General features: G+C 45.7%; 1 protein-coding gene across 1 annotated transcript in view; it reads right to left on the bottom strand.

Annotated features, from left to right (window-relative positions):
• The window catches only part of LOC144683842 (sodium/hydrogen exchanger 2-like), a 197,766-nt gene that overhangs the window by 112,921 nt on the left and 60,481 nt on the right, over positions 1–24,364 (bottom strand). The gene's annotated exons all lie outside the window — the stretch shown is intronic.

The raw sequence follows: 24,364 nt of genomic DNA, 5'->3' as shown, positions 1-24,364 counted from the left end.
TGGTGTCCTGGCCAATATTTATCCTTAAGGATATCACTAAACGAGATCATCAGGTCATTATTGCATTGCTGTTTGTGGGAGCTTGCTGTGCACAATTTGACTGTTGCATGTCTTACAGCAGAGACATCATGCGGAGAGGCAACAAATGCTGGCCTTGCCAGCGACACTCACACCCCATGGACAATTTTTTTTAAAGATCACACAGCCCACCCAGTCTGTATTGGTATTCATTTTCCACATGAACAGTAGTCCTCATCCTGTGTGTCTTCTTTGCTCCACTGGCCCTTTAAGTTCCCTTTCCTTCAACCCCCATCTAATCTATTCTTAAAGATTGGCATGGTCTCTGCTTCAATGGCTAACTTCACAGAAACCTCTGTGAAAAAAAAGGGTTAGAAATTGTTTTGCATATTGTTGCCTCTAGTGATGCTACTGAGGCTTAGAGTGACTTTTGTGGTGCAGCTTCCTGTATGGCCCAGACAGCATGGCTGAGGAGAAGTGTGCACATGGGTGTGTCGGCTGCATGGGTGATGAGACAGCTCCACAACTTAACTGGCTGGTGAGATGCCAAGATTCCAAATTTGGGCAAATCGAGTCTTGGCCACAGACTTGTGTGCCACTCTTGAAAACTACCACAGAAAGGCAAGGTAGGCCCTGTTCTAGGGCTTTTTAAAGGACCACTCAGGAAGTTGTAGGTGAGGCATTTGTTACTTACTTTTGCTCAGGCAGAATTGGTAGAAGCATTGTGGTGGGTTGCTAGAACTTTTGTGGAAGGTTCTGGGAACAATAAGGGAGGGGAGAAGAGTACGGGATCCAGGCAGAGAGAAGGGACAATTGTTAAAATACCTCTTAGCTCTGCAACCTGACCAGTAGATAAAGGAGGTAGAGAGGAGAAGCTCTGTGAGAAAGGAGGAGGAAGAGACCTCCCCATCAAAGTTCTGAGCCACCATGGGTAATCCAGAAGCAACTCTCCAAAATTCCAATAAGGTAGGAGAAATGCCTGAGAAGATGGGCATAGAACTGTGCCACTTCCTTCAGCCCCACCTGCAACCTCATGGTAGGGTGAGGATGACCTTTCTACTGGCTATGAAGGTCATCACCATCCTCATTCTTACGCCTTTAGATCCTTCCAGGCAGCAGTGGGAGACGTCACCAATATATCACATTGGAGAGTTAGTCCAAGCATCCCAGAATTGATGGCGGTCAAGTACACCAAGCAGGTGTTCACCCTGTTCTCCCACAGGAGGCAGGAGTCAAAGGGCACATGGGCAGAATTTTCTGCCTGCCGGGTGGGCGGAGCAGGAGTGGGTGGGCGCGGACCTGATTGCCGCCTGCGATTGGGTCCGTGCCGCCATTTTACGCGGGCAGGCCAATTAAGGCCTGCCCAGTGTGAATTGCGATGCCCGAGGACTGCGGGATTGGGCGGGCAGTGACGGGACTGCAATGGCCGCTGGGTCCAATGGTGACCCGGCGGCCTGATTAAAAAAGCTGCAGCAGCCTTTCAAAGGCTGTGAATCATGGCCAGTGGAAGGGCTCCCCAGAGCGCTGCTGGTGAGCAGGTCAGACAGGAGAGTAGGGCTGGCTGTGCCCCTCGTTTTTCAGATGATTGCCTTACTGCCCTCTGTGAGGAAGTGGCAGCACGGCAGGAGGTCCTCGTACCACAAGACAGGAGGAGGAGGCCCCCCCACATGGCCAAACGTGCCTGGGAGGAGGTGGCAGGAATTGCAAGTTCCCACAACATGACGTGACGCACATGGATCCAGTGTCGCAAGTGCTTCAACGACTGTTGCACTCGGGAAGGGCGAGTACCACGTTGGCATTGGTCACTTAGCCCAGCAGATAGGCTTTCCCCCGGCGCCCCCACCCCCCAAGCCCGGGTGTAGTGACTGCATTGACTCATTGATGGCATGTGTCCATCGTTGGGTGGGCCAGCAGATATTGCCCATGCCGAGGTCACCCTGAGAGGGTGGCGATCAGATGGGTTCTGCACCCGCAGCATGTGGTACACTGAGACCCACATGACTGTTTTGGGGGGAAGCCTGGAGGAGCTGCACCCGGGCGCAGTGCTGGAACTCCAGGACATGTCAAAGTCAGGGTGATGACATGCTGGGAGGGGAGCTTCAAGGTGGCATGGCACCGATCGATCTGCTGCCCTCTGCGCTCCACGTGCTTGCGCATCATTGCTATGGAAGGTTAGACCGTGTGGTGCCACATGTGATGTAGGCAGCATTTGGCCAAGGGGGAAATGGGGGGGAACAGGCCTGGCACCTTTGTGAGAGTATTCGGCAGCAGTGGAGTGAGGAGGCACTGGGGCCCTGCAATGTCTCACTCTGGTTGGGGTGGGCCACCCACAAAGAGAATCCAGGTACAAGCAGCACTAATCAAAGCTCTTCTCTCCTTTTCAGGAGAAGAATGCACATAATGCCGCCGAGCGGGTGAGGACTGGTGTAATTCTCAGCCGCTTCGAGCAGGAGACCCTAGACCTGGAGAGGTGCCATGCGCCCAGGTCCACCGGTGTCGGTGAGGCTGGGGTGACACGGGCAGGTATGTTTGCCTAGCAGTGAGGTCACCATTGTTCTCCCAACAGCCATGGCAGTGCTGATTGTTCAGTGATTGAAGTTTGCAACATGGCTTGACCATTGCTTATGGAAGGATGAGCGCATAATGATCCGGGGGTCAGAGATGCACATTGACATTGTCTCCACGTTAACTGATCCAATATCCTTGTTCTTCCTTTCAGCATCAGTGGAGCAGGGCCAGGAGGGGGAGCAGCAGAGACCCCCTCTCAAACCTGAGGGCCCTGAAGTCTCGGACTCACCAGCGTCATACCATCTCTGCCAGGCAGGCGCCAGCGCAGATATTAGCACCTCAGTGGGAATTAGAACATCAGCTAGTGTCCCGGGGCACAGAGGTGAGGGCACTTCACAGTCGCTGGAGGAGCTGGCAGAGACAGAGAGTGCCCATGACGCCAGCAGTTGGAAGACTGCAGGGGACCAGGCACACGCTCAGTCGGTGCCTGGAGATGTGCCTCTGGAGTCGTCTGCAACACAACAAACACAGGAAATGCGGCCGGGTGTGCGGGAGCATCTAGTGGAGATACATGAGGCTATGCTTGGCTTGGTGTCCGTGGTGAAGGAGTCTACATGGACCATCGCCGATGCAATGAGCCTCATGGCCGAGCGCCATGCATCCTCCATGGAGAGAGTGGCGACTCTCATGGAGAGGCACCTCCAGGAGACCCATCAGGGCTTCCTGGGGATGCGCTTGGACCAGCAAGCTCTCACAGCGGCATTGACCTCAGCTGGTCAGTGCCAGTGTGGGAGATGGTCTGGGCACCAAGTTTGCCAGCTTGGTGCCCATCAATCCACAGTGAACAGGGAGGTCCAAAGCGATCTCACATCGGCGCAGCAGCTGCCTGGCGTCTCTGCGGGCGCCTCTCAGGGCGCTCCGGATGAGGGCGGCAGCTCCTCTGCCAGTGACTGTTGCATCCATTGAGGCTGCGATGACTGGGGTGATGCCAACTGTGGAACTGGCAGCTCCCTCCTAGCTGGGGCCAGCAGAAGCTCCACGGGCCAAAGGACGACCGCCAAGGTCATCAAGGCCAACAGGACACCAGAGTGAGCAGGCTGCCTCAGATGCCAGTCCCAGCGAGGGGTCAGCACCAAGTCATAGCACCCGAAAATGTAAACATAAGGCACCTCAGGCAGATCACGGGTTTATCACTGGTGCTTTTGTGTTGGCCCACAATGAGGTCTTTATGAGTTGGTGTGAAGTTTAACACCTTTGTCATTTTGTTTTCTTAAGTTCTTTTTGTTGTAACATTAAATTCAGGCATTTCACCATGGCTGAGGGTGCCTCGTTTCTTCTGCAGGTGGATGGTTACCAATAATGTTATGAGTGATTTTTGGGACATTCAGCTTTATTGACAAGGCCCTTAGTTAATGTTCCTATCCAGGCAGATTTTGCACTCAGGTATCGGGTATAGAGTGTGCAGCCCAGGCTTGTCCTGGAGGTCCATATGTGGTGTGCTAGCTGAAGGTTCGTTGGACTAAAGCCTCCTGGGTGTCCCTGTCTCCCTGGAGTATGCCCGGGTCAGCATCTACCCCCTCAGTATTTCCCTGTGCATGCTCATCCTCGGACTCACTGCTGGACCCATCGTGTGCAGCTGCAGCCGCAGCCACTGCGTCTACATCATCGTCATTCACAGTGTCCCCCCTTTCCAGCACAAGATTGTGGAGAGCTCAGCATGCACCCACTATCAGCGACACACGATCTGGGGGGGGACTGGAGTGCGCCCCCTGAGCGGTCCAGGCATCGCAGGCGCATTTTGAGAAGACCAATGGCTCTCTCCACCACAGCCCTTGTGGAGGCATGGCTCCTATTGTACCGCTGCTCAGCTTCTGTTCTTGGATGGTGGAGAGGTGTCATGAGCCACCTTCTGAGGTGATAGCCCTTGTCACCCAGCAGCCATCCATCCAGCCGGGCTGGAGCACTGAAGAGCCTCGGCACCTGGGAGTGTCTGAGGATGTAGGCGTCGTGGGAGCTGCCTAGGTACCTTGCATAGACTTGTAGAATCTGCATCCTGTGATCACACACTATCTGCACGTTCATGGAGTGGAAGCCCTTCCTGTTGACAAAGGCACCGGGCTCACCTGCTGGCACCTTGATGGCCGCATGTGTACAGTCTATTGCACCCTGGATGCGGGGGAAGCCAGCAATGGCCGCGAAGCCTCTGGATCACTGTGTCTGGCTTGCCTGGACCCAGAGGTAGTGGATGAAGGTCAATGCCTGAACAGAATGTCTGTAACCTGCTTGACACAAGTGTGGACAGCTGATTAGGAGACACTGCAAAGATCACCCACCGACCCCTGGAAGAAGCCAGAGGCATAGAAGTTGAGGACAGCTATGACCTTTACAGCCACTGGCATGGGGTGCCCACCCACACAGTTCGTGGAGATCTCAGACCCAATCATTTGACAGATATAGTTGAATGTCTCCCTTGAGAGACGGAGACTCGTTCGGCACTGCACCTCAGTCATATTGAGGTAGATGCTTCGCCGCCTGTATACCCTGGCAGCAGGATAGTGGCGTCTTCTACGGCCCCTTCCGCCTTGGACTTCCTCTTGACCCTGCACCCTTATGCCTGCACCTCTCCCCCCAAAGGTGGCTCCCCTGGAGGCTGAATGTGCATTCCCGGCCTCCTCCCCCTTCTAGCCCTCCCTTCCTCCTCAGAGGAGGTGCCTCCAGTGGAGAGTTCAGCTCCCATTCCCAGGCTATGGGAAGGCTTCCTGAAACCTACAGGCCCAAGAAAGATTCTTCACTGCAGAGTGTTGACCTGAAGGTTGTGAGTCCAGTCCAAGCAGTTGGTATGCATTTTGAAGTATTGCAGATCACAGAGGCAAGTATCAGTAACTTTAAAAATCAATATTTGACAGAGCACATTCGCGACTCCACTGAGCCCTCATATCCCAACCATGGATGAGGTTTATACAAATGTGTCCTACCCACCTGCCCACTGCGCCCGTGCAACGACCTGAAGATCGCACAGCCGTCAGAAAATCGCCGTCAATTGGTGCCTCAAGGGCCTTAAGTGGCCCGTTAATTCATGGCGGGTGCACATCGAATATCATCGCGCGCCTGCCCAGAGAAACATCGCGATGGCATGCGGTGATGTCGGAACGCTCGTCTGACGTCACCGCATGTCATTTTATGCATCAGCATGCGGGCCCTGCCCCCGCACGCCAATGGGAAAATTCTGCCCATGGTTCTGCCAGGCTAATGGGTTTCCCGATGGTGCAGAATGCCATTAACTACATCAGTGTGACTTTCCAGGCACCACCACCCCCCCATGTCAACGGGGAGATTCAGAAGCTATGTAGCAAAGCGCGTGGGTGACATTGCTTCCATAGCTGAATAGCCTGAGGTGTGTGGAGGCAGTAAGAGGTGGGTGTGATGTCTGCAGCATTGTTAGGTTTGTGAGGGTCAAGTGTTGTTAGTGAATGTTTGGCATGAGTCCTGAGTTGCCAGAGAATGCTGCTTGGGGAGTGGTGTATTAAGCAAAGTGGGAGGTTGGTGATGCAGTGGATGTAAGATGCAATGCATAGATGAACTTGACCACCCATGTGAGGTCAGTGCATTTTTTCTAGCACTCTTACCATGTCCTTCATGTCAGACCCTGGACATTGACATCCCTGGCACTCTCTACTGAGGTTGGTGCATGGGTGATTTCTGTCCTTCTCCCTAAGGTTCCCAGGTCAACACTGCCTTTCTCCTGGGTTACCAGTGCCTCTACGGTGGCATCTCTGAGTCTAGGAACTCTCTCCCTTGTTTGGTGTGTCATTCCCTTTCACCTTCACTCTTCCCAATTGCTTTACCAACAGCCTTCGGGTCAGAAGTGCAGCCTCGGTTTAACAGGGAGTGAGTCTTTCAGAAAAGCAGGTTGGCTGCTGAGCAACGCTACTGGGTTCCCCTGCTGAACACAGAGGCAGCCAGCAGCTGTAAAAGGAAGGAAACAGCGTGGAATCCACTTAGCTGCTTGCTACAATCATGCAGACATCGTGGGCATGCCAAGTCAGTGCGTTTCCCATCTTGACCTGAACAGGAGCCGGCAGCTCACGACTCGAAACCCCTTTGCCCAAAAAAACAGGGTAAATCAATTGTTAGACCAAGGTTTCTCCTGTTCATCTGAAAGATTTGTAAGTTTAGAGGACCTTCCTGGTATCAGATGTGTAATCTGTGCTGAGCCCTTGGTGACAGGAACAGATTGACAGCATCAAAACCCTTCAAACTTTATTCTTTTTTGTAAAATGTTCCTATTGGCCAACCTCCACAGAGACCCCATTTGTTTTACTCTTTGTGTGTATGTGTATGTGTGTGTGTTGCGATTTAAAGGGGTACATAGCTATACTTCTGGATTACAAATTGTATGTTAACCAGTTTTTGCATTAAAAGAAAGGCTTTTAAAAATAAATCTGTTTCATAATAAATTAATCATTTTGAGTTTATTGAAAGAAACCTGTTTAAAGTCTCTTTTATCCTGGGTCTAACAATAGTGAAAGTAAACAATTGGACAATTTGGTGAGTGAATTAAATATTTACACTGTGTGACCTGTGGAGTAGTGGGGCTAGAAAAACAGCGCTCTCCTGGATGTAACAATGCCGGTCAATGTTATCACAGCATCAGAGTTATCATGGTTCAGTGCTTTCACAGTATCAATGTTGCTCCAGTGTTGGAGTTATCACAGTGTTGATGTTATTGCAGTGTCAGTGAAATTGCAGTTTCTGTGTTATCGCATTTTTGGTGTTCTTCCAAAGCCACTATTATCGCAGCCCCAGTGTTATCATGGTGTCAGTGTTATTGCAGTGTTAAAATGACCACTGTGCCACTGTTAACACAGTTTTTATATTATCGCAGTGCCGGTTTTATCGCGGTGTCAGTGTTTTCCCAGTGTGGGTGCTTTCACGGCGCTGGTGTTATCACAGTCTCAGAATTACCTTTACTGTTGTCAATAATATTGGCAATTACATTGTTAGCCAGACGATGGGTATTTGTAGACCTATAAATGAGGCTAGAGAGAGAGATGGTGATGTAGTGGTAAAGCCACTGGGCTTGTAATCCGGAGGCCCAGCCTAATATCCTGGGGCATGTGTTCAAATCCCACCATGGCTACTGGTAGAATTTTATGTTTGCAGCCGGGTATCCTCAGAGAGAGAGTGCACATGGTGTCTGCCAGCTTGATCGAGGCCTTCCATGCCCAGTGGGCACTGAGGGGGCTGGGATTCTTAATTCACATTTTAATTTAAATTTTGTAAGTTTCCTTTAAGATTTTGTCTTTCTTTTTGCAGTATCCCTTTAAGGGGCTACCTTTTAATTTGTCCCTTGATTTGTTAATTTGTTTTAATTGGTTGCTCAGCAGGATTATAAATGGGGATAGAGGGAGAGATGGTGGTAATACTACTAAACTAGTAATCCAGAGGCTTAGGCTAATACCCTGGAGACATGGGTTCAAATCCTACCATGTCAGGTGGTGGAATTTAAATTCAACTTTCCAATTCCCCATAATCATATTTTGATTTGACCTTTGTAAGTTAATTTTGTTATTTTGTCTTTTTTGTTACAGCTCCCTTTAAGAGGTTGCCTCTTTAATTTATTTATTTGATTTGTTGTTCATTTGTTAAGTTGTCCCCTTCATTTGCTAATTTGGTATACTCAAAAGAGTATAAATGGGGATAGCTGGGGCACTGGTGGGGGTTAGGAGTGTTGACTCTGTACTAAGTCGATAAACTCTGCAAGAAAAGACTGTCTTGGTTTTGACTTTGCCAGCTGGCTTGGATCCATGTAACATGGTAGCAGAGAATGGCTGCCTGAAGGTGAAGATTGGAAACGAAGAATTATTTTTTTTCAGACAGAAGATTGTAATTGCAGTTACAGATAGAGGATTGTTATTGGAGTTACTTTTGAGAAGAATGGCTGAAACCAAGTGTAAATATCAGAAAACTATTCTCCACCATTGTTCTGTGGAGCTGAACCTTGTGGCCAATAGAAGGATGAAGTGAATATGTGGACACGGGTTATGTACTTACAAAATAAAAAGCAAGGTATTGGCTTGGAAATTTCACTTCCCACCAGAAGCAGGATCAGGTGCAAAGTATTTTCAGAGCTAGAAACTCATCAATTGGACACTAAGGAATGTTTGGATAAACTCTTAGGCCAGGATTTTTAGGATGGCGGGACTTCACTTCCCACCATCCGATGAGTCAGCCCCAATGAGCATTAAATGTCTGGAAACTCTTTCGAGTTATCAAGTCACAGATTGCAACTCTTTCGAGTACAATCACAGTTCTTGGTTTCCGGGAGCCTCTGATTCAAAGGCGAGGGTGCTACGAACTGAGCCACAGCTGACACCTCAGTAAATGTCTGGAAGAGGGACGTCTGCTGCTCTCTCGGGAGGAAGTCCCACCTTAGACAGCTGTCGGCCAATCTGAGTGGCCAGCAGCTCTCTAGTCTGTGCAGCGCCAGAAGCTGCAGTGGCTAGGACTGGGACTGCAATCAGTCCTTGGGGCCTAATTCTCAGGATTCCAGGAACAGGTAAGTTTTGGGGGTATCAGGATGGGAAGGGGAGACCAGGGGATGTGGACAGAGGGGATTAGGGCATCGGCAGAGAGGCCACTGGTTGGGTGGAGGGAGGCCCTCCAGTTACTGGACCCCTTAAGGGGTGGGGGGGCAGTGTTAAAAAGAGGCTACTGATTGAGGCGTTCCCCCACCGCCCCCCAACGACTTCCCACCCAAGGCCTGAACCGGGTTTACTTTTGGGCTTCCCCCATACCCTGGAACTCCTCCCTGAGGCTGGGCGGGAAACGGCCCTTAAGTGGTCAATAATCAGCTAATTAAGGGGCTCAGTTGGGGCAAGGGCGGACCGATTGGTCGAAACTTCGCCCGCCCCACCGTGAAATTGCAGGGAGGTCGGGTCGGGCAGAAACCTAGCGAGAAGCCCATCCGAGGGATTTTATGCTGCCCCCCCACCCCCCCACCCCACCCCAGAAACCTCCCCCCCCTCCCCCCTCCACCATCTACAAACCACTGGCGGGGGAGTGTAAAATTCTGCTCTTAAAATTTATGGTCAAAATTTATAAGAAAGATGACCTGTCAAATGCTTATGAGGCATTGTCAGACCTGTCAGGCCTTGATAAATTTAGAAGGATAGTTAGTTATTCCATAGAAGAATACATTATGGAATTTAACAGGTTATATAACAGATTGCTGAAATTCTTTCTAGAGATCTCCACTTCAGTGCTTGCTTTCAAATTTTTGGATTGTGCTAAAGTATCGATCATGGATAGACTCCTGGTCTTGCCTAGAGTTAGATTCTCAGAAAGAGTTACGCTTTTGGATCAGGTGTCTGAAGCCTTAAAAACATTTCTGGGGAATTTCATTTCCGGCCACTTTCCTGGCACCAATGGAACATTTGGCGGTAACAGGAAAGATGGAGGATTCGATGCCGGCAGCATTTTGTGACGGTTTAGATATAGATACAAGTGTCAATACGAAAGAAAAGCCACAAACAAAAGAAATGAGAATAAAGACCCTTTTGGTAGCTCTAAGAAATGACAGGAATTGGGTAACTATGGCAGGAGAATGATAGCCGAGGAATGTTAAAAAAGTGTTTCAGCTGTAACCCGAATTAACATTATGGAATAAATTGTCCAAAACGGAATAACAAGGTTTTTGAAATGAGACATGACAAGGAAGGATCATAAGGGGAAGATGACGATATTGATCAGTCAGAAGGAATTGTCCTGGTCACCAGAAGCGTAGGCCCAGTAATGGGTGTTCTTGTTGCAGTCTCATTCAATTGTGCTACGTTAGACAGGTGGTACACGTCCACAGCATGTGGAGTGGGTTGGTTAAAGCGTTACCTGGATTCTCTAAATAGTAAAGACTGAAGTAATGCTAAAGAATATGAAAGTTCTACTTACTTCAGGTTCGGGGATGATAACACATTAAAATCACCAAAGAGAGTGGTGATTCCGTGTAAAATAGCCGGGGTGAACCATTTTATCAGCACAGATGTAGTATCCAGGGAAATACTTTTACTGTTGAGTAAGCTGTCTATGATGAAGGCTCAAAAGAAATTAGATATGGAACACGATAAGGCAATTGTTTTTGGGAAATCTGTAGCTTTAGAGTTTACGCAATCGGGACATTATTGTGTTCCCTTAACAAGACCTAACATTTCTAATCACAATGGTAGAGAAGTGTTGATCAGGGTAGGAGTTTAAAGGAAAAAAGGTAAATTATTTTAAAACTACATTGACAGTTTGCCCATCCATCTTGTCATTGGTTAAAAATCCTACTAAAGGCTGCAGGAGCAATAGATGATGAATATACTAAACTTATAGAAGAGATCAGTGAAAATTGTGATATATGTAAAAAAAACATAGGAGGACACCATCACGGCCTGTAGTGAGTCTCCCGTTAGCAAGAGACTTTAATGAAATTGTAGCAATGGACTTGAGGGCATAAGATAAGAACAAAAACATTTTTCTCTTACAATTCATAGACATGTCCACTAGATTCAGTCTGTCAACAGTAATATATAGTTAAGACAAAAAGGTAATAGGAACTGGACTGGGAACAGTGGCTAAATTCCTAACTGACAATGTTGGGGTTGGTTGGTGGGGTGGGGGGGGGGGGTAAAATTTGCCAACAATGAATTTAAAAGTACGTGTGAAAATATGAATATCATAGTAATGAACACAGCAGTGGAAATTAGTAATGGGATTTGTGAAAGAAATCTTGCAGTAATTGATGAGATGTTTCACAAAATTTTAGCTATCCAACCGAGCTGTAAACTGACACCTGGAGTGGGCAGTCCATGTGAAGAATTCACTTCAAATGATTGGGGGTTGCAGTCCCTATCAATTAGTTTATGGGAGAAATCCAGAACTACCTTTGGGTGATATGGGATCATCCCGCTAGCCTTGGAAGGGACTACGATTAGTTTATTTTTTTCTGAGCACTTAAATACCTTGCATGCAGGGAGAAGGGCTTTTATCAAGGCTGAGGTTTCAGAGAAAATTTGGCGAGCCTTATGACACTGCATGAGGCCATCAGAAATAATTTTTAATCCGGGGCACATGTTATATTGCAAAAGAGAAGAGCAGAAAGAATGGAAAGGCCCGGGTAAGTTTATAGGCAGTGATGCAAAAATAGTAGTTTTGCAACATGACGATCAAACAGTTAGGGTATATACCTCGAGGCTAATTGGCACTGATTGTGCATTCACAGAATCTGAACAGGGAATAGAAAGTGAAGAGGCACCATGCACTTTACGTACACATATGTTGGACAATTACAGGAAGCAGATTACACCAGATAAAGGGATAACTGAAAATGAACAAAGTGATACTGAAGCACAGGATAAGGCTATTTATCCCAAAGGACAATGAACCAAAGTTGGCACTAGAGTAACATAAAAGCCAGTATGGCCCAGTGTATGGAGGGATGCACCATTATAGGGAGAGCAGGAAAAGCCACTGGCAAATACAAGCATTGGCTGAATGTGCGAGGTGAGGGACAGGAGGTAAGACCCTTGGATCAGCAAAATGAGCCAAAGATGTGGAAGGCCAGAAAACGCAGAGTGAGTTACAAAAGGAGATTGGGAAGTGATCACGGCCCTAGGAAAAGATCACGGACTTGTGAAAGGGACTCTGATCGTAGGAGGGAGAGATCGTGTAGCATTTGTCCAGGAAAAGATAGGAGGGTGAGTAGAGGTCATAGTTTGACATGAACACGGACAATAGAACAGCTTGTAGTGCTGCTAGAAGTAGAGGCCCTTATGATTGAGAAGTTTCAGTGGCGACTAACAAATTAGCAGGTAATTTGATAAAGCATGCCAAACAAAATGAGTTGGAAAGAATTTGATGTATACGTTGATATGCCAGACGGGACAGCCAGCTTTATCACAGGTGTATACGCGCAGGAAAGGTACTTCCTCATGAGATGTGTAAGGCTAAAGCCAGGCGAGTAGCTCGGGGTTTTGAAGAAATACTTGGTGATCAAGTTGTCAGGGTGGACTCCCCTACTGCAGGAAAAGTGAGCTTGAAGATTCTCTTAGCTTTTTTAGCAACATATTTCTGGGAATGTAAATCGATTGACATAAAAGTTGCATTTTTGTAGGGTGAGAAATTTTAAAAGGAAGTACTTTTGAAAACACTTAAAGAAGCTGGCAATTATAGAAGGGAAACTGTGGAAATTAAACAAGTGTACTTATGGGTTGAATGACACATCGAGGGTATGGTATTTCTCAGTTCGGCCCACCCTGCCAAAAACGGGCTGTACATGCGAACATACGAAATAGGAGCAGAATTAGGCCACTGAGCCCCTCGAGCCTGTTACGCTATTCAATAAGATCCTGGCTGATCTGTGGGTGTTTCTTGTTCTACATTTCCATCTACCCCAGATAACCTTTAATTCCCTTTCCTAACAAGAATCCATCTACCTCTGCCTTAAAAATATTCAATGACTCCGCCTCCACCACCTTTTGAGGCAGAGAATCCCAAAGTTGCACAGCCCTCTGAGAGAAAAAACTTCTCCTCATCTCTGTCCTAAAAGGGTGACCCCTAATTTTAAATAGTGCCCCCTAGTTCTGGACCCACCCACAAGAGGAAACTTCCTTTCCACGTCCACCTTGTCAATACCATTCAGGATCTTGTATACTTCAATCAAATCACCCCTCACTCTTCTAAACTCCAGTGAAAACAAGCCCAGTCTGTCTAACCCTTCCTTATAAGGAAACCTGCTCATTCCAGTATCAAACTAATAAACTGCCTCTGAACCACCTCCAATGCATTTACATCCTTCCATAAATAAGGAAACCAAAACTGCACATAATATTCGAGATGCAGTCTCACCAATGCCCTGTATAACTGAAGCATAACATCCTTACTGTTAAAGGCAGACCCAGCAATGTTCTATTAGTATCACAAGGAGAGACTAGCAGGCATCTTTAGAATGCATGTTGATGATTTTCTGTGGGGAGGCTATGCAGGTTTTGAGCAATGGTTGATAGATAAAATAAAGAAGGCATCTAAGTTCGCAAGTCAGACTTCGGGAGCCTTTAAATATATAGGGTTAGACATAGGTCCGGATTGACCTTGAATCAAAAGTCTTATTTTAAAAATGTCAATCGCATCCAATAGATCAGGCTAGGTCATCACAAAAAGAGGATCTTGCATCCAGATAAGAAATAGACTAATTAAGAAGCCTGGTTGTGCACTCAGACTAGATATGATGCCAGTTATGATGTATTGAAACTGGGTACTATGATGAAACATGTTACAGTTGAGAGCAAACAAACAAAACATTAAAGGAATTAAATTCAGAGAAATGCCCACTCAAGTTTCCAGACTTGGGTGATTGCAAAGATATGAGGTTAGTCGTTTTTAGCGATGCTTCACATGCCAAACTTCTGGATGGATATTCTAGAACAGCAAGTTTATCATATTCTTGGTGGGAAAGAATAATAAATGTTTTCCATTGGCCTGGGAAGCAAAGAAAATAAAAAGCATAGTTGAATGCACCTTGGCTGGTGAACCACTGGCATTAGTAGAAGCAATAGGTGTAGGGTGTACTTATCTAGTATACTGAAGGAAATCCTACCCAAGGAGCAATCTGAGAAAAGTTTGCCTATAGAATGCTATGTGGATAACTGCTATCTTTGGAGCAATGTTAATTCAACTAAGGGTGTCACTGGAAAAAAAAAGTTGAAGATTGACCTTGCTAGCATAAAGGAAATGTTGGAAAGAAGAGAGATTCTCAAAATAAAATAGGTGGTTGCAAGTCACCAATTGTCAGACTGTTTTATGAAGAGAGGTGTTTGTTCCAAGAAATTATTAGATGTACTGGAAGAGGGACACCCTGTGTTATAATGAGACTAGTATTTTCTTTTATTGCTTTGTAATTATTATATATGGTAAAGAAGAAAAAAAAGTTTCATTTAAGGGGGAATATGGGACGTATTAATGGTTGGTTGTACTATGTGTGATATAGAAGGTGAAAAAATATGTATACAAGTTTGTTTTCCTTGAGTAGTTTGAAAGAATGTACTTGTGTTTCCATGTTAAAACATTGTTTTAATTTAAAGAGGGGATCTGTCAATATTATTGGCAATAACATTGTTTAGATTTAATGTCAATTCCAGTGTTCAAAAGGTGATGGCTGTTTATACAACTATAACTGGGGATAGCTGGGACACTGGTCAGGGAGGATTTAGATAATATGCTGCTTTTTTTATTCTTCCTGCCAAAATGGACAACCTTCACATTTTCCACATTATACTCCATTTGCCAGATCTTTGCCCACTCACTAAACCAATCTACATCCCTTCATGTCCTCTTCACAACTCACTTTCCTATCTATCTTTGTGACATCAGCAAATTTAGCAACCATACCTCCGGTTCCTTCATCCAAGTCATTTATATAAATTGTAATAAGTTCAGACCCCAGCACTGATCCCCATTGCACACCACTCGTTAAATCCTGTCAACTAGAAAAAGACCCATTTATGTCTAATGACTGTTTCCTGTTAGCTAGCCAATCCTCTATCCATGCCAATATGTTACCCCCTATACCAGGAGCTTTTATTTTCCACAGTAACCTTTGATGTGGCACCTTATCAAATGCCTTTGGAAATCTAAGTACAGTAGATCTACCGGTTCCCCTTTATCCACAGCACATGTGGCTCCTTTAAAGAACTCCAATTAATTGATTTCCCTTTCACAAAACCATGCTGACTCTGTCTGATTGCCTTGAATTTTTCCAAGGGCCCTGTTATAATGTTTTTAATAATAACTTCTAATATTTTCCCTATGACAGATCTAACTGGCCTATAGTTTCCTGCTTTCTGTTCAATTCATCTGCCATCTGTTTATTTTGCATTATTAATTCCCCAGGCTCAATTTCGATAGGATAAACACTCACTTTGTTAACTCTTTTCTTATCTAAATATCTATAGAAACTTCTACTATCTGTTTTTACATTTCTAGCCAGTTTTCTCTTATGCTCTAATTTTTCCTTCCTTATTAATCTTTTAGTGTACCTTTGCTTTTCTTTATATTCTGTCTAGTCTTCTAACCTGCCACACATCCTTGTGCAATTATATGCTTTTTCTTTAGGTTTGATACTATCTTTAACATTTTTAGTTAAGCATGGGTGATGGATCTGCTCTTTGGAATTTTTCTTTCTCGTTGGAATGTATCTGTTCTGAGTATCCTGTAACATCCCTGTAAATGTCTGCCACTGAATCTCTTTTGACCTGTCCTTAACCTCTTTTGCCAGCTCTCTTTAGCTAGTTCTGCTTTTATGTGCTCATAATTGCCCCTATATAAGTTTGACATACTAGTCTTGGACTCAGTCTTCTCTCCCTCAAACTGAATGTAAAATTCAATCATATTATAATCACTGCTACCTAAGGGCACTTTCACTATGATATCATTAATTAATCCTGTCTCATTGCACAATACCAGATCTAGCATAGCTTGTTCTCTGGTTGGTTCTAGATAATGCTGTGCTAAGAAACTATCTCTAAAACATTCTATGAACTCTTCATCTAGACTACATGTTCCCATCTGATTTATCCAGTCTATATATAGATTAAAATCCCCCATGATTATCACCATATCTTTCTGACAAGCTCCCATTATTTCTTCCATAATACTCTGCTCTACCATGTGGTTACTGTCAGAAGGCCTGGACACCACTCCCTTGCTATATCATTTCTGATCTCTACACAAACCATTTTTACATCCTGGTTTCCTGAACTGAGGTCATCCCTCTCTATTGTGTTAATCTGACCATCAATTAACAGAACCACCCCTCTGCCTTTTCCTAGCTTCCTGTCCTTCTTAAATGTCATGTACCCTTCAATATTCAGGTCCCAACCTATGTCATCCTGCAGCCATGACTCTGTAATGGCTATCAGATCATACTTATTTATTTCTATTTGTGCTGTCAGTTCATCTGTTTTTTTTTTACTAATCCTGCATACATTCAGATATAGAGCCTTTAGTTTTGTCCTTTTATTATTTTTGGAACCTCTAGCCTTACCTGCTGATGTACTCTTAGCTTTTCACTCTTCATCCCTTCCTGTAATGGTCTGTTTATCATTTCCCATATTAATACCTTTCTCTCTTGCCTTGTCTCTATTCTTTGATTTACCACATCTTCCAAAATTTGATCCCTTGCCCCCACTGTTTAATCTAAAACCCTCCCTACTTCCCTAGTTATGCAGCTCACAAGAACACCAGTCCCAGCAAAGTTCAGGTGTAGACTGTCCAACGGTACATATCCCACTTTCCTCAGTACTGGTGCCAGTGCCCCATCAACCATAATCGACCATCCCACACCAGTCTTTGAGTAACGCATTCATTTCTCTGATCTTATTTGTCCTATGCCAATTTGCATAGGCCTCAGGTAATAATCCAGAGATTATTACCTTTGAGGTTCTGCATCATAATTTGGTGCCTAGCTCCTCATACTAACTATGCAGAACCTCTTTCCTAGTTCTACCTATGTCATTGATACCTACAAGGATCACAAGGACTGGATTTTAGCCCTCCCACTGCAAGTTCTTCTCCACTCCTGAACAGATGTACCAAACCCTGGCATTGAGCAGGCAACACAGCCTTCTGTACTCTCACTCTTTGCTGTACAGAACAGTGTCAATCCCCCTCATTATACTGTCCCTTACTACCACTAAATTCCTTTTTTTCCCCCTAACTTGAATGGTTTCCTGTACCACAGTGCCATGGCCAATCAGCCCACCCATTGTGTAGCCCCCATGCTCATCCAAACAAGCTGAGAGTGCCTCAAACCTGCTGGACAAAAGCAAAAGCTGAGACTCTTGCACTCCTGATCTCTGGGTCCCCTTACCTCGCTCGCAGTCACACTTTCCTCTCCCTGACCACTGACCAAATCAGAAGACCCTGTCCTAAGCGGTGTGACTGACTCCTGGTACAAAGCATCCAGGAAACTTTATCCATCCATGATTTGTCGCAGTGTCTGCAGCTCAGCCTCCAGCTCAATGACTCTGAGCCAAAGCACCACAAGCCGCAAACACTTGCTGCAGATATGTTTTCCCTGGATCACACTGGCATCCAGGACCACCCACATGAAATATCACCTGTGCTGCCATCCTTAATGTATCTTTATTACATACGAACATACAAACTAGGAGCAGGAGTAAGCCACTGGGCCCTTCAAGCCTGCTCCACCATTCAATATGATCATGGTTGATCTGATTGCAAACCTCACACCTACCCCCAATAACCTTTCACCCTCCTCATTAATCGGGAATCTATCTAGCTCTGCCTTAAAAATATTCAGAGACTCTGCTTCCACTGTTTTTTAAGGGAGAAAGTTCCAAAGTCTCACAAACCTATGAGAGAAAAAAATTCTCCTCATCTCTGTCTTAAATGAGCAACTCCTTATTTTTAAACCATAACACCTAGTTCTAGATTTTCCCACAAGAGGAAACATCCTCTCCACATTGACTCTGTCAAGACCCCTCAGAATCTTAAAGGTTCCGATAAAGTCGCCCCTTATTCTTCTGAACTCCAGCGGACACAAGCCTAGCCTGTCCAACCTTTCTTCATAAGACAACTGGCCCATTCCTTGTAATGGCCTAGAAAACCCTCTCTGAACTGCTTCCAAAGCACTAACATCTTTCCTTAAATAAGGAGAATTAAATTATTTAATTAAATTAATTATTTCCTTTTTCTTAAATATTTTATTAACCTTACGACCAGTATATATTCTGTTTAAACCTTAGGAATAGAATAGACCTTAACCACTTACCAGATACTCACCAAACAAAGCTTCCATTCCTGTAGTAGAGCAAGAACCAATTCCTATAGGGTAGAAAAGTTAGAAAAGGCAAAAGCAGAAGAGTACCTGTTTCCCCTCCTCACTGAACTCCCTTAATCACCCAACTCTGTTCAGGGCCACACTAAGTGCTAAGTCGCACTGAAATGTCTATCTACATATCTTTCTGAAACTGAAGAGTTACCCCAGTTACAGAAAACCTGGTTTAAGCTGCTTTCCTTAATTAGCTAACTTCAGTTTGCTCTTCCAGTACAGCCCTGAAACCCTACTTAATGCTGGGGAATTTAGAATTTAGACAGTAAATATCAATTAAATGCTAAATACAAACAAAATTAGATTTTGCAAAGAGATGAACATTTCCTTACTTGCCCAAACTGCCAGCAATCAATGCTAAGCCGCACGTGTTATTGGGTCGAAGCCTTCCAGCACAAAGTAGATCCCTGGGAGGCAAAGAATGGCTGGCCCTCCTGTGTCTCTTCTCAATTAAAATGGCAATATTTATGTGAAAACATCGGGAACATTAACCCTCCTCCTTCAACTTAAATCCCTTGCATGAACCATTTCCACTGAGTGGGGGATGCGGTGGGTTAAATCTACCCCATAGCCCCTCAAGAATGCTGCCCAATAAGAAGTCAATTTATTCATAATGGACTAACCCAGGATGGCTGCATCTAGATTCTCAGATCTTATACAATACTTTACATTTAGCTTTGAGGTTTTGTTTAATAAGCACTGTGTTGAATCTTTTCATGTATTAAAGTAATCATCACTGTCTTTAAGGTATCCAGTGTTCTTCTTTTCAATCTATCTTCATTGGACATGACTGCTGAAGGTAGCAATCAAGGCAACATTTTGAACCCAAGTTAGTTCTGTTGAAGAGTCATACGGACTCGAAACGTTAACTGTGTTCTTCTCCGCAGATGCTGTCAGACCTGCTGAGTTTTTCCAGGTATTTTTATTTTAGTTTTTGTTTTGGATTTCCAGCATCCGCAGTTTTTTGCTTTTATCTTAGTCTATGGTACCTTTAACTGTATAAAACATGTCCCTTAATTCACATTCATATTGCATGACTATTAAGAACTTTGAACCTATGAAAAAAAGACTGACAATTCAAGATAATGAATTATTTAAACCTGAAGGTAGTAAATCTATAAATCACATGGAATTTTGCGCTCCAAGCCAGTGTTGAAGCACAGTCCATGAAGAAAGGGAATTGGATCGACAGGGGTGAACAGCAGCCCAGAATATTTTTGTAAGATCTGGAACAGCATTACTAACGCCACAGGAATAGGTCTTATAAATTACTTTGGAGGGCTTCAACTTCTTTCCTCACTCTGTACTCACTAATCTATGTAAATGGTTTCTGGGTCCTATCAATGTTACAAGACATCAATTGGTACAGATATCACCTGTTTAAAGCATGTTCTAACATTGTGTTTTCGTTCTAGCACAGTTTGTAACTTAGGGAAGTTCCCTGAACAGCCTCCATTTTCATTTTAGCTTACGATCAGTCTCTTTTCAAAACAAACTGCTGCTTTGGCACTTCCCATTCACCACCCGTATCCTGACCCTCCCTCTCTCACTCCCTCCTGCTCTCCTCTCCCCTCTGAGCGAGATCCAGACAGTGCAGTTGTCCTCGAGGTCCAATGTCGCAGTCCAGCTCCATTGAAGTGAAGGAGGGCAATGCCATGAACCAGGTAAGGAAAGGTCATATTGAAATTGACAGGCCAGGGAGAAGGTAAGTGTCTAAGGTGAGTGGGAGTGGGAGAGGATTTGGGGGATGGGAGAGGATTGGAGGTTTGGGGGGGCATGGGAGATCAGGGGGGCTCAGAACTCGAGCGGGTGGGCGGGGCTGAACCTCGGCAGGGGCAGGATGGGGAGTCAGACCTTGTGGGGTGCGGGGTGGTGGGATTCGGATCTAGGTGGGGTGGGAGGGTTGGATCTCGGGGTGATGGTACATCGGACTGGGGGGGAGGGGACAAGATGCGGGGGGGGGGGGGCGGTCAGACCTTGCGGGGGGATGGACCTCCGGGGTGTGGGGTGAGGAGGGTTGGACCTCGGGGCGTGTGGTGGGGTGGTTGGAGATCTGGGAGGGGTGTTGGGGCGGGCTGCATTGGCGGGGGGGATCATGTTGGGCCTGTGGGGGTTGGGGGAGGGTTTGGGTTGGGCCAGCAAGGGGGTGGGGGGGGATTTGGGGTGGGGTCAGGTGGGGGAGTTTCCGGTTAGGTCATGGTGGGGTCACATCTTGAGCAGGGATGGGGGATGGGACCTCGGGGCGGGGAGGGGTGGTGGGGGGGGTGGTGAGTTGGGTATTGGTGGGATCGAGTTGGGTATGGTGGGGGGGGTCATGTCGGGTGGGGGATCAAGTCAGGTCGGGCCTGCAACGGGGGTTCGGGTCAGTTTGTAGGGGATTGGGTCAGGTCGGGGTGGGGGGGGGGCGCTGCTGCTGGCAGGGAGGTGTCCCGTGTAGGTGAGGGGAATCCCATGGGGGTGGTCAGGGGGTTGGGGAATGCTTTGCTGGCATGGTTAGTCAGTGTGTGGAGATGTCCCTGGGCGGGGGGGGGTGTCCTGTGGGGGGGTCAGGGATTTTCAGCAGAGTCCCGTGTCGGGGTCAGGGATTTTGGGGGGACTCCTATGTGGGGGTGTCTGGGCGTGGGGGCAATGCTGTGGGGCTGGTCTGGATGTTTACAATAGTTACCCAGAAGTTAAAAGAGGTTTTAATTCTTCTAACTTTTTCTGAGTAACTATTGGCCTAACTCTGCAGGAACCATCTGAAGTTTGCGATTTAAATCATATTTTTGGATGGTTCCCAGCGCAGGGCAATTGCCCGGAGGAAGTGTGCACTTCTAAGCAGTTGCCGTGCAAACCCTTATCTGTGAAGTTCCGAGAGGGATCCCCCAGCGCATCTTTTGGGTTACCGGCCCAATCCGACGCTGGGAAGGGCGGAGGTTACGGCCCAATATCGCCATTCCTTCACTGTCGCTGGGTCAAAATCCTGGAACTCCCTCCCTAACAGCACTGTGGGTGTACCTACACCACATGGACTGCAGCGGTTCAAGAAGGCAGCTCACCATCACCTTCTCAAGGGTAATTGGGGACGGGCAATAAATGCTAACCCAGCCAGCGATGCCCACATCCCATGAACAAATAAATAAAAAAGATGTGACCTAAGGGTTCAGAGTTAAGTGATTTCAATGGCAACTATATTTCATTAAATAGAGCCCAAATCTGGAGTAAGCCCCATACCAGTGAGAAGCGGGGTAGGATTTCCGGAAGGAGGATGTCATGTTTGTGCTACAGGGTTCATAATGCTCAACACAAGATGCACAAGTTTATAGTGAGATTGCTCCATGAGGTAAAACTGTTGAAGCTATTTCCAAAAGCATTGTATTTGCCAACAGGCAAGAAATGGAAAACAAGGTGAGGACAAAATGAAGTCCAATTGATGCCAACAAACAGCAGGTTTTGTTACTCACTCCGCAGGCTGTTTGTCTGTGAAAGGAAGTAGGAACGGAAGATAAGGAAGATGAGTCAGTAAGTTTGATGTTACATTATCTCTGCCATCTGGAATGTAATAAATCTGAACAAATCAGATTCCACTGATAAGCAAAATCAAATCAGATTCCACTGATGCTGTGAAGCATTGTTGACTTCATCCTTCTACTTGTATAATCCTATTGTTCTTACCAAATGCTAATTGCTCTTTTTCAAGTGACAGGCAACACATGAAATATGGCTCAGAATTCTAATTATAGTTCTCCAGCCTATGCCCCGCTGAAGTTTATTCGAAGTGATGTGATGAGATGAAATAGCTTTTATTCCTTGGCAGGGCCCCTGCTGGGATTTGAATCTGAATTTCATCACAATTCTGCACTATCCAAATGACTATGACTGTCTGTGTGATTTGCAGCCAGAGTAATATCCTGTTACTCAATGCGGAAAGTATTAGAGCTCAAAATCTTGTTCCAAATCTCGATGTTCACAATGTATTCTAAACACAACATTGTGAGTTGACTATATTTTTATTTTAATCCAACAATTAAACAGAGCTTTCTAGTTCTCAAAGTTCAGAGACTTTCTAAGTTAGTATTGTTGAATATTACACAGTAATATCACACAGACAAATGGATAAAGTTGGCAGAAATACCAGTGCTTCCTTAAATCAATAAAATATTTCACCTAAAAGGTTACACTCAGTCCACTAGGAAATAAGTGATGAGGAGTTAGTCTTTAATCCCCAATGGGGACTATTGTAACTTGGTGGGATTGTGTGAAATGGGCTCTCGTGAACTGTCAGCCCATTATACATGCCTCCCCATTTTCATCTTCACTGAGGTCAAGTTGTATAATAAATTGCCGATCCAGTATTGGCCATCTTACGCTGTTACTGAATGTCAAAACTACCTCCAATACCTTCTTAGTGTTATGATCCCAGCTGATGTAAATACTGGACAAGTCAGATCCCAGTGTGAAACCTGGCTTGATAGATCCTAACATTTTAAACTGTGGAGGAAAGTTACTGAACAGATTCACAGGAGTGTGCTACTGAACTTTTAACACAAAGAACAAAACATTTATTGAACAATATAAATGAATTATATGACACCCTAAAAAATGGTTGGAAAGATGTCAACACAAACACAAGAAAATAATTCGAATATTCACTATTCCTTCAGTCTAGCCATATCTTTATAGCCACATAGGCCATAAATTTCCCCCAGTCGAGGGGCGGGGGGCTATGCAGGGGCAGGGGCGGGGGTGGGGGCGGGCGCGAACCCGATCGGCACCCCCGATTGGGTCCACGCTGCCATTTTACGTGGGCAGGCCAATTAAGGCCCGCCCATCGTAACACGCACCTGGAAGCGCTATGCACTCCATTTGCAGGTGGGGGGTGGGGTGGGATTCCCTGAGTGGTTCCCTGTGCTCTTTCAAGCACGCAGAGATCTCCCTGAGGCACAGAGATGCCACATGGAGATTTGTTTAAGTTATGGAAATTTGAATAAAGGTGGGAAAAAAATTTAAGGACATGTCCCCTCATGCGGAACTGTCACATGAGCTAGGACATGTCCATTACTTATTTCAAAAATTTTTATTTACATAATAAACCCTTCATGAAACCTCATCCTGCCCGTGCCGTCACCGCGTGTCATTTTATGGGTCGGCGTGCGGGCCCCACCCCCCTCTCACTGACGGGAAAATGCTACCCATACAAATGTGGAAAGATAAAACAATTTATAATATCTATCCTATATTCTAATATTCAAGATAAAGATGTGGTACATGTGAATTAACAGGTGAACTGTGGTCAGACACACCATACTCCAAAGTAAATGACAGATGAGACCCAAGCAGATTCCATGGATTCCTCAGCAAACCACCCAGATGTTCGTCACACTGTGAGCCAACTAGTCTCGCTGAAACTCTGCCTTTCTCACGAGGGTTTCCAATCTCCACATTTGAAGAACTCACCTTGAAATTCTCTCCAAACATCGCTCCCACTCTGACAGTTTCAACAAAGATCCACCTCCATGATTCCTTTCCCCTGGATCTCTGCGTACACTCACGCTTCACCTTCCAAGCACACTTTGTCCATGTCAAGCATAATACCACTGCTTCAAAAGGCCTGCAGTAAGTTGTCACTGATCTTCAGCTACCTGCCCGGATCTTCAGCGTTTCTCTCAAGCCTGATTTGCTTCATGTCTGCTCCTCACAGCTATCTCTTTAACTTGAAGCCTATTACTTTACTCCTTTCTCTCAGCTTTACTTAACAAGATTTGTTTCTGACCTCTGTCCTTGACCCTTACCTGGGAATTTCTTCTAGGACCTGTTTCTGATCCCTGTCTTTGTCCCTGCCTGGGATGTTCTTCTCCCTGTCCCGCTCTCTGCGTCCTGTTCCATGGAACACCGTCCTTCTAATGGCTCCCTGGTTCTGGTCACTTGACTTGCCGTTTCACTTCTTTGTTTCCTTTCTTCTTCTGCGTGGAT

This window comes from Cetorhinus maximus, chromosome 8 (assembly GCF_964194155.1).
Source record: "Cetorhinus maximus chromosome 8, sCetMax3.hap1.1, whole genome shotgun sequence".
Lineage (NCBI taxonomy): Eukaryota > Metazoa > Chordata > Chondrichthyes > Lamniformes > Cetorhinidae > Cetorhinus > Cetorhinus maximus.
This window is presented reverse-complemented; position numbering and strand designations above follow the sequence as displayed.